Source organism: Cyprinodon tularosa, unplaced genomic scaffold (assembly GCF_016077235.1).
Source record: "Cyprinodon tularosa strain WSP-4 unplaced genomic scaffold, ASM1607723v1 ctg141, whole genome shotgun sequence".
Taxonomy (NCBI): domain Eukaryota; kingdom Metazoa; phylum Chordata; class Actinopteri; order Cyprinodontiformes; family Cyprinodontidae; genus Cyprinodon; species Cyprinodon tularosa.
The window spans coordinates 673,986-685,797 of record NW_024038232.1 but is presented as its reverse complement, the minus strand read 5'-3'; the positions used below and the strand labels follow the sequence as shown (position 1 = coordinate 685,797).

Below are 11,812 nucleotides of genomic sequence, written 5' to 3'. Positions count from 1 at the left end.
CCCACTCTGATGCGTACTTCTCAACATTGTTCTACCTGGCTTTTGGAGAGGTTTGATGCCTCTCGCTTTTATTTGATGCCTCTTGTATTTGAATCTCTTTGTTGGTGTCCAATAATCCAATAGATAAGTGCAGAGTATATTTAAAGCAAAAGATGTTAAACTTATTTAACTATTTCCTACTGCTTTCAATGTTGATAACTTTTATATAGATCTATTAAGATAGTTTTTACCACTTAGCCAAATATAACCTTTACTTATTTATGTCAGGTGAAAGACCATAATTCTTGGGTTTTTTAATACACACCTGAAGGCATTTTCTGAACAATTCTCATTTTTAGTCATTGTTTTTTAAAATATATATATATATATATTTAATTCTAATGCTTCATAGTATTTTTTGAAAACATAATGATATGCAAATTATTTAAAGAAGTGTGCCCTGGGATAACTTACAATGCCGCCTTTTGATGAATTACATATTAAGGTGAAGGTATGAATTCAGTAGAACCATTTTTAAAAACATATTTGTAATTATTGCTTTATAATGTCCTTGAAACTCTCGGTTTTAAAGCTTTTTGCTTTAAAACAGATCTTTAAGCATAAAAGAAGAAAAGTATTCTGTAAAATCTTAAAATATTATCAAAAAGTTATTGAAGTATAAAGGAAACAAAATTAAAGTTTTGAAATTTCAACCAAATAAATTTGTTTTCTTTAAATATATTTTTGGGGTCATTGGTCAATTAAATACTTACTGTATATAAAACATTCATCAAGTATTCTGTCAATGTTAAAGGCCACTCTATTTTTGCCTTTCCTTAAAAATGTTTTCCTTAAAATATCCATCCATCCATCCATCCATCCATCCATCCATCCATCCATCCATCCATCCATCCATCCATCCATCCATCCATCCATTCATGTGCATAGCATTAAAACACAAAACAGGATTTTTCTATCTCTTTTTTTTAATAAATGTTTTTTTTATCTCTCCAGTTCTACATTCATTATTCTTTTCTTTGTTTTATCACATTTGTGTGAATGTTTTCTTATTTTTCCTTGTAGAACAACCTGTATTCAAACCTCTCCATTCTGGGACCAAACCATGAATAATTTCTTTTATTTAACGAATTAGATTTAAATTACTAAATTGGACACACTGACTCGATGACTAAAGAAAACTATGATGTATGTGGTGACACAGATGTATAAAGTTGTATGTCACAAGTATACCACCTTAAGTTAATCTGGTCTGATGGTGCAGATGTTAAATAAAGGGAATCAGAGAATGAAACCTATTTAACCAAGTGGCAGCTTTTGTTGCTCTGAAAATAACCAAATATGACAAAGTGTTCTGGTTTAATAAAAAAGATCTGAGCCAGTTATCTGGTGTACTTTAAATTTCTCTTGTTTAAATTTCTGGTCCAACAGCATTTTAAGGCTAAAGTTTATTACACACTTACTGTACAAGAAAGAGGAAAATCTCTGTTTGTCTAAATATTTTGATTAATATAGAAAGGACCTTTGTCCATCTCTTCTGGAAATTGCTTTGCAACTAATAGGAAAAATTAGATCAATTAAATATGGAAGGATTTTTATATGGCACTTGCATTTTCTAAGATGCAACATATTAAGTCTGATTCATATTCTAACATACTCTACATGGATGCAGGGTGGGTGTGGTTACTTCACTACCTGAACCCTGTTGAATTTAAGATGGATACACGTCCACTCTGCCACCCCATAATCCACAGGATTATGGAGAAACAGAAAATGGTTGGCTATATTATATACATGGGTTCTACAAATGCAATCAAGCACCATTACAAAATATGACAGATGTAAAACTACATTTTAATTTAGGTCTAATAAATTATAGTATGTTTACTCTAAAGACTTCTCAACCTAATATTTCTTTTATGTATATAACTTAGTTCTGCCCAGTAGCACTCCTAAACTAGAGGGTAATATAATACATTAAAGTGTCACACCGCCATCTAGTGGCCACACCCATAACACATAAGAGGTGTTTAGTGAAGCAGTAAAAGAAAACTAACTTGTTCCTCTGACCCCCAACCCTTCTAATCTGAAAGTAACAAAAGTTAGTCAGTTCAAGGGACCTTTTAATCATGTAAATGTGAATATTTAATGCTGACATTTGTCTTTCTGACGTGTCCCCATGTAGGCAGTCTGTAGAAATCGGATCTATGCTTTTGCTGCTGCTCAGCTCTGACTATCAGTTTTCCAGGCACTATTTTAAACCTCACTGGCTAGACACAGACTACATACACAAGAACTCATCTTTATCTTATTCTGATAGATTGCTGCGTTAAAGGTCCAAGCTGCAATGCATGTTTTACATAGATACATTTTCAAGATTTAATATCTGTCATAATGTCCACTGCTCATGGTACAGCTTTTGCCTGATTGTAAAACAAGGTTAATATTAACTTAAAGGCAGTTGTGACTGACCTAATAAAATATTTCTCAGTTTTCCTATATTTTAGTACTATTTAATAGGTTACTTAGCTTACTAGCTAAATCACTGTCTACTATTAGTTCCAATATAAGTCATATATTTATATACATATTTATATTTAAATTTTACTATTTATATGTTAAATATGTTAGAACAACAAAAGAAAGTGTGAATCGAGCTGAAATCATGGTCAATCTGATAATTCTGCTCATGTATAGAACAAATTCACCACAACTTTAATTCAAAATATAAGTTTATTAACAAAAACCATTCAGGTTCAAGTCAAACATATTTCAGATAAAAACTTTTGACAAATCCATTGAAACTCAACTAACTACGCTACTATAGAGAACTTCAGAAAAGCCCTTTATTGTCCCACAATGGGGACATTGTTGAAAGCAAACTATGTAAACAAAGAAGAAGGAAAAACATGTTTCAAATACCATAATCAACAAAATGATGCAATTATATCACAGTTTAGCATGGATTTCATGTTTGAGAACCAAAATTTGCAAACTAACTTTTGTTCATGTAGGAAGTAGGTCTTCAAATCAGTCCTGATTTAAAGTACAGGCAGTTAGATAATGGCCTTTTTGAGTCTAGTTTTCAATTTTATCTTTGTTTTTTGTTAACTAAATTGACAAAACATGTTACATAATAAACAGCAGGAGATGACATACAGTATTAAGTCTTTACAGTAGATTTTCCTTAGTGTTTTAATATCTTTCAGGTTAAACCTGCCATCTGTTAGCAGTGGATTTAGCAGCAATAATTGAACTCATGTCACCAGTAAAAAGATACGATTGTGGGAGGAGTAAATACCGGTGCCAAGTTTGAAGTATCCTAAGTTAAGTGTTGCACCATGCACCAGAAACAGGTGGCCCTGTTATGAGCGCTCCAAGTGTTGCATGACATCAACAGTTATGGGTTTATTGCCATGAGGGGAAAGAGGAGAGAAGAGAAGACTAATGTTAGTGGTAGGTATATGTGATACAAACAGTGAGCTCAGAATAAAAAACAAAAACATGGTGGAAAAATGGATTTCTATTTTTCTATTTTATTATCTATTTTATGGTGCATTAACCACTTTGGTTATAGGCCAGAAATATGAGATATTACAGTCATTCCAAACATCCCTTGCTGATCTGGTAATGCATTCAAGGCAGGCTATGCTACCCTTGACCCAAGGGACCCTTTAAGCTAAAGTGTCGACTAAGTTTGACTTTAGCTAGATGACCTGAAATCATTTCATACAAACCTAAATTCAGTTTTCTTATTATACATGAGTTTTTGTAAGACTGCAAAGATTACAGAACCAAAAATAAAGTGCTCAGTGAAAGGAGTTGTCATTTCCAATCTGAAATATTTAGGTTTGATTCCAGGTTTCTTCTGTCACATGTAATGTGCCCCTGGGCAAAGGGTCTTAAAACAAAGTTTACTGATGTGTCAATATATGCATCAGCACAAACAAGCACACAGATATTTTATATAGTAATATAGTTAAAAAGAATTGCTTGAAGTTTTTTTTTTACTAAATAGAGGGTAGTTTTACGAAAACAACATTTTCACAGTAACACATTTATCTTATTCGAATGCTACTTTATTGTCATTATACTGTCACAAGTACAAGGAAACAAAACTAACTCTGCATTTAACCCATTGCCTGGGAAAGCAGTGGGCTGCCATTGTACGGTGCCTGGGAAGCAGTGTAAGGTTAAGGGTCTTGCACAGGGGGCCAGAGTTGCAGTCTGTGGGAGTGGGGTTTGAACTCAGAACCTCTGGAACCCAAGCACAATGCCCTAACCACTAGGCCACCACTCCCCTAGGAGCATAATTGAACTTTATTGATCTCACATTGAAGAAATTTACCTCTTTAATTTAACCCATCACCTTGTGGAGCAGTGGACTGCTACTGTGCGGCGCCAGGGGAGCAGTGTAGGGTTAAGGGTATTGCTCAGGGACCTAGAGTGCCAGCTGTGGGGATCAAACCGGGTACTTGCAACCTTCTCAGAGCACAAGTGCACTGCTCTAACCACTAGGCCATTACTCCCCTGCTTTGTTTTCTTTGCACCTACATTTTTCAGATATTGCTACAAATTCTGGACAAGATATTGTAATGCAACCATATATAATATGCAGTTTGAAAATTATATTGCTTTTATTTAGGGGAAAACGTAACTAACCCAACATGCCTTGTGGGAAAAGTTAATTGCAACCTAAGCATCCATCCATCCATCTTCTCCTGCTTCACCTTCAGGGTCGCAGTGGGGCTGGTACCTATCTTGAGCAGTCTTTGGGCAAACGATGGGTTACAGCCTGGACAGGTCGCCAGTTCATCACAGGGAAATACAGATTTAGAAGCCCCCAACTAAACCTATTAGTATGGTTGTGCAATCCTTGGAGGCATTAACTACCATTTAAAAAATATATTTACACCACTGTCAAGAAATTTTAGCTAAGTGTTTGTTGCCAAAATACATTTTTATTGCCCTTACTTCACAGATTTGAGCATGGAAAACCTGATACACTACAACTTAATTTCAAAATTTGATACATACATGTATGTAGATGCACTGATATATCAGTGATGTATATTTTGATTGTAGAGGTCTACCAGACACAATGCCTCATTTTTGCAGGACCAAAACGCACACAGGAAGTCAGGAGCAATATTATGTATAAAGGAGATGATGACAATGCACAAAAACGTACAACCAGGCTTGATGGGAGCAGGACTAGGCAGAATAGACAACATAAGAAGAGGTATGGAGTGTTGAGAATGAAGTAAATCTCAGAAGAACCAACTAATGCAATGGGAAAACCAGGCAGTCTATATACAGGGGAGAAGGTAGGAGAAAAGGCATGTTGCGGGTCAGGTGAGAGATAAACACAGTAACTGTGTAGAGAAACACAAAAACAGTGGAAATAATCTTAGAAAGAATCCTAAATGCACAAGTATACAAGAAATACCTAAGCAAAAAAGGTAAACAATGACAAGAGTAATAAAACATGATCACCAGGGGAATGAGAAAAAAAACACAGAGATCAAAGGAGCTCAAAAGCCTAACACAACAGGATCATGGCAATTTAGTAATGTTATTTTCATCTGATATTTGAATAAGTTTATTTATCTGATTGGCACACCAAATTAACTTAACCCTTTAAAAAATAGAAAATGAGACAACAAATGAGCTACACACAAGCTTTGTTTCAGAGAGGGACTCCTAAAGGTTGTCTGTTTTCTCAATGGCCATGAGACCACTGTTCTCTTTGGCTCTCCTCAAATATGCTCCTTGGGAATTTCAACTTTTGACACAAACGGCACATAATTTGCACATCCTGAACATCACATTGGGCTTGATAAAAAGCATCATTGCAGTTAAAAGGCATGCTACTGTATATTAAAACTTTGTTGTTGTTTTGTTTGTAAGAGCATTTTAGAATGACTTTGTAAGTGTTTTCCTTATCATAAAAGGGAAAATTAGGGTTCTTTTGTTGAGACTTTTTTCTCAGAAAGTTGTCTTTGATCTGCACTGTCTGGTTATCTACTAAAGAAGTATTCTAAAAATGTTATTCAACCCAATTTTAGTTTTCAAAGCTGCTGAGTCTCTGACAGGAACATGATGAGGACAACTTAAAGATCAGACAAGTGTGAAAGGCAAGCATTAAATTGTTCTCCATCTAAAGTAAGAAATTTGGCAGCTTCTTATTCCTCCATGGATTTATGTAGGAGTGCCTGACAAGAACCTCAGGGGTCAGATTAAGGTAAACTACAGCGATGCACCAAACATTCTTGCTTGTCTTCAAAAAAAACTTGTTAAAACAGGAATTTAAAAGCTGCTTTCTTTTTTTGCTAGATCGAAGATTATGAGATTTGGTTAGATGGACTCCTTTTGCAGTGTGTTAGTATTGTATACCTATAGAACAGCTGTAAATCCAACCCATGTTGGGACCTCATGGTCATCAGTTATTTGCTGCTTCCAATGACTGGACGCATCATATTGTACATTCCCCCAGAGCTTTAAAACATCATAAGAGGCTAACAAAAATGTCCTACTGATTATGAGCCTATAACATTTTTCTAGATAATAGATGCATTTGCAGCCACCTAGAAAAGGAGAGTTAATAGCCTGCTCTGCTGCCTGGAAGAAAAATTTAGTTTAGTTTAGTGTCAAGCTAATCTTTATTATAAATGACTTTTAAGTCTTCTCTGAATTACACATTTTAAGCAATTAACCAAATAATGCAAAGTACACAAAGATGTTTAATATAACTTAAACTTAATACTATGCTTAAATAGCAATAATAAAGGAGTAGAATACTTTTGTGATTCATCCGATTTGATTCAAAGAGACCAAGAAGACACTGATGGAGGGAGAAGACTGAGATGAAGTAGTGGGATGTGTAAACAGAAATGGATAGCGAAGGTGAGATTTTAGTGAAAGGCACTCAGTTATCACTAAAGCGAGACTACATAAAATTTGTTTAGTTATAAACCATATCACTTACTTTATGTCTGATGGCGTAGCATAAAAAATTTAACAAAATTCACTTTGCAATTTTTCTGATTCAAATTTTCCTAAAAAGGAACATTTCATAAATTGTATTGCTAAATAAATTACAAGCATCCTTTGTTATCTAAAGCTTGTGATACATGTTGCCCTAGGTATAAGTTATTACTAAGAGAAAGAGTGCCTGAGATTATTTGAATTTTTTTTTTATGAGTGAAGTCAAAATACAAAGATCTTAGAAAAAAATCTAAAGAGTCTTGTATTTTCCAAGCATTTTGAGACATCTTTTTAATTAAGGCTGCAAAAGAGCAAGAGAGGGAGACTTTAGTAGATAAAGAGAAGTCCCTTTGGGTACAACAAATTAAATCTGTTTCATAATTTTTGTGCTTTTAATTTAGAATTTTCTTGTAACATTTAAAATTTTAGGCACCAGTACTTGCACTCATACTCGTCAACTTCTTTATCCAGTCTCAGCAGAGACTCCCAGACTTCCTTCTGCACAGAATCCTCCTCCAGCTCTGCTGGGGGAAGCCCAAGGTGCTCCCAGGCCGACCAAGATACATAGTGCCTCAATCATGTCCTGGACTGTCCCTGGACCTTCTCCTGGTAAGACATTCCTGGAGCACCTTCTGAGGGAGGCACCAAGGAGAGTCACCTCAACTGACTCTTCTCAGTGTGGAGGAGAAACAGCTCTACTCTCCCGCATGGCTGGGCTGCCCGGAACACCCTGCCCGGAACACCCTGTAGAGAAAGCTCATTTTAGCTGAACTGAAGACATGGTCAGCATGTGGTAGGAACACTTTGTAGATGCTGGTCACTGTAGAATAAAATAATTTAACTTTATTGTCATTACATTGTCACAGGTATGAAGCAACGAAATGAAATCTCTGCATTCAACCAATCCCTTTAGGGAGCAGTGGGCTGCCATTGTTCGGCACCCGAGGAGCAGTATGGGTGTTAAAGATCTTGCTCAGGGACCCAGAGTGGCAGTCCGTGGGAGTGGGGCTTGAACCCCGAACCTCTGGGATCGAAGAGCAATGCCCTAACCAATGCCCTAACCACTCCCCCCAGAGGCCGAGTGGTTGGGGCATTGTAGAGCTGTAGAGGCTGGTCATATGACAGGAGTGGTCTATCACCCAGGTGGAAGTTACTAAGGTGGTCAAATGGCTCCATGCTGGCAAGGTTTCAGGGGTGGATGTAGTCCACCTTGACTATCTCAGCTCTTGGGTTGTTGTGAAGTTATCGTGGATGACATGTCTGTTCAATATCAAGTGGTGATTACAGACAGTACCATTGGACTCACAGAGTGAGTTGTGGTCCCCCTTCACAGCTGGGGTTAGATCACAGTATGTTCTGCAAATCTAGGGGCAATCACACTTGTCTGCCTCTATGGGGACCAACGGATTGTGTCTCTACTTTGGCAAATGGAATGGTTCTACCTGCCTCCCTCCAAAAATTCTCAAGGCACATCATATAGGAAGGAGGCTCAGACGATGGCCCAGGGCACACTGGAGGGATAATGTCTCTTGGATGGTCCTGGAATGCCTAAAGTTTCCTCAGAGAAGCTGGAGGTCTTGTCTAGAGGGAACCCTTGGAGTCTCTGCTGAGACTGCTACCCCTGTGTTCGGTCTAAACATCTAAACATAAAGATTAGAATGAGTTTTACCTTTAGAGACTCATATTCTTGTAAATATTTAAGGTTTCCTAACTTAAAGACAAAATTGTGTGCATATGCCAAATTATAGTTCTGTTTTATCATACAAAATTACTATAATTTTATACAAAAATTATTACTATATTTTTGGGTTATCTTTATTGCAACTGCAGGGTTCTGTATTTTTTCTTTTATGAGTAAAATATAAGTATTTTGGCTTTCAAACTCCTATCAAACTTAATGACCTGCAAAGTAACAGGGATACCTTAAAGCTACAGTGTGTAATTTTCAGCGACATCTAGAGGTCAGACTGCAGACCCCAGCAACATGAACATCTCCCCCCCACCGCTTCTCCCCCCCAACAGTATGGCGAGCGTTACGGGACAAAATGTCTTCCACGACGTCCACATCACCTACCTTCTCAAGTGATGAGGTTTGTTTACATAGATAATTTTACAGATAGTATTTCATTAGTCTGTGTAGGGTATAGATTTCATGTAGACTTAAGATAATAAATATACCCGTTATTTTTTCTACATCGTTGTGACGTTTTGGTGAGCTGCTTTGCATGGTGATATAAACAGACGAAGTAATTGTAGTCATTAGTTTAACAGCGAGATTGTGTTCGCTGGAAGAATATATATTCCCCGTTTACAGAGTCCAAGTCATTTTGGTGGCACGGGGGTTACAAGGCGAGGAAAAGGGAGAGGAAGAGGGCGAGGGCAGGGAGGCCGTGCAGCTAGGGCCAGGCGAGGGAGGGGAGCCAGCGGGGTGAGAGCAGAGGAGGAAAGGCTTGAAGATCTCCAAAGGAGCCGGAGAGAAGTAACCGAGGTATATATCCAGAAAATTATTTTACAGAAAATTACTGAATCATTACCTGTGAAACGTCAGGGACGTTGCTGAATAAGTATACTGGAGAGTTATTGTTTTAGACAGGTCTGAGCATCCTGTACTCCAAAAACTGCAGTGATATTAGACAATTGTGTGTGTAGGATTAATTACCTGTCCAAGAGAAAACTGGCAACTTGAGCGTCACTTTGAAAACCTTTTTCCTCCATCAGTGACTTCCATCGTGTAAATGTAAGTGCCAATGTTGATCCGTGTTTTTTGTAGTTTCTTGTCACGCTTGCGTTTATTCTCGTCGTATTTCCGCTTCTTAGATGACGGGGGTTCGGTGTCCGCCGCTTTTCGTTGTGATACAGAGTAGGCATGATCCTCCATTCGTCTGATGTTTGGCCACACAGTGCCAAACAGTTTGCAAAGTCACTCACGCCTGCCGCCTTGTTCACCTTTCTTGTTACTGAGGCGCAGTATACCTGCTTCTTCTTTTTCTTTGGTTTCAGGCAGACTAAACGCTTCTCAGGCATAATACTGCCATCTACTGTTCAGTACCGTCTCAGTTCATCTCTCTCAACTTGCCGTAGTTATTTTCGAGCGTCATGGGAGATCTCGCAATCGCTAGTTTGTTGCCTCTGCGCTTGCCGTAGCGCAAAGATGTCTGCCTCCATGGCTGCGAGACCCGCTCCTATGTAATTATAAATAACGAATTCTAAGGCAACGCAAATATTATGGTTAAAAGGCTGAGCTCATAGGTGATGATAAATAACATAGTTATGTATAATATATTACATTTCTGACTTTATATGCCTGTAATTATTACACACTGTAGCTTTAAGGAAATAAAACCTTGCAGTGGGTAAAACTGTTTATAGAAGGTACTTACACATAAACTGAGAAACTTGACCAAAACAAAACAATGACATACGATGTGAAATTAGTTGTAGTGGTCAACACGTGATTATTAATTAGGTGCTAAAATAAGAAACGAAAACGAAAAACTAAAAAGAAAGTGGTATGAAGTTGGTAGGCATCAATGTCCTTCCAGGAATATATCTACTTTTTATATTTTTGAGTTTGTTCAGTCAGATCTACCATGCTGTAAGAGCGTCCTGTGGAACACGAGCCTTAGAGGCAGAATTCTTTACATACAGTGTTTCAGATTTATGGATGCTATAGTGTGCTGCAGTCAACCTTTAATGCTAAAGCCATAAAGGTTTGAGAAACACAGTAAGACTGGCATGTACTTAAAGAAACACATTAAAGGAGGTATGCAATAATGAGTCTGCCTGTTCATAGGTATTTGGTCATATTTTTGGGTGGTTTCACTATCCTTAATGTTGGCATTAAATTATACATTGAATATTGGAATAGTACATTTTAAACCCTTTTAAAATAAGAAAGGATACTCTAGGGACAGCAGAAATATAATGGAGCAATAAAAAAGAATAACTTGGCCATTGAATATACAGTAATATGGTAAGGATTAAACTGCACCACTTGTCTAAAGGTGCTTTTAAAAGAGTCTTCCACTGTGCAGTTGTGATGATGCAAGTTGATTTGTCTGTGCAGACTTTGCTTGTAAATGCTTTAGATCAGATGTCAGATTATAATAGAAGCAACATAACCTTTCTGACTCTAGTAAAAGCAGAGCATGTGATGGGATGGGACAATGTGTGACAAGTAGAGTTCCCTGCAGTTCTTTATTTCAGTATTTCTTTAAAGCAATTGAACACTTCTATCTTCTTAAAATAATGCATCTGTTGATTTTGACTAAATGCAGTATCAGTGGTTGTAATATAGTACAAGACATAAACATGCTTCCTACTGCTGCCTTCAGCGTTGATGCTACACATGTCTTCTTCTTCTATAGTTGTTTGTCCTTTGCAAATTTACAGTCACCCGTGCAATTGCAAAGTCAAGGTAAGCTTACACACACTTTGCCCTGAATGACAAACTCCACTGCATAAATAATATTATTTCCACCCTAGTTTTTCAAATTAACATTAGCCACATAGAGGCAGCTTGCTTAAATGCTGTGTTGAAGTAATCAATAATCGATTACTGGAGGTGGATATCTAAACCAATGAATTTATAAATAAATAAAATTGCACAAAGAGGATTCTGTAATGACTGCTTTTTAAATAGAGCTAGGAAAGTAATTTTGAAAAACCATTGTCAAATGTAATATATGAAGGTTTTTAGTTTTTTAAATAAAGCAACTTTCTTTTTAGCTGAATATAATTTTTATAAATAAATCACAAAAATGTATTTGAATAACAATAAAAATTCAAGAATAATTCATACATTTTATGTTGGAGGGTATATATATTA

General features: G+C 36.8%; 1 long non-coding RNA gene across 1 annotated transcript in view; it reads right to left on the bottom strand.

Moving 5' to 3' along the window:
• Positions 1 to 3,513: 3,513 nt before the first annotated feature.
• LOC119779003 overlaps positions 3,514 to 11,812 on the bottom strand; it is a 36,699-nt gene continuing 28,400 nt past the window's right edge. The window contains exon 4 of the long non-coding RNA XR_005280164.1: positions 3,514 to 7,714. This is a non-coding gene — a long non-coding RNA (uncharacterized LOC119779003). The remainder of the gene's footprint in view (positions 7,715 to 11,812) is intronic.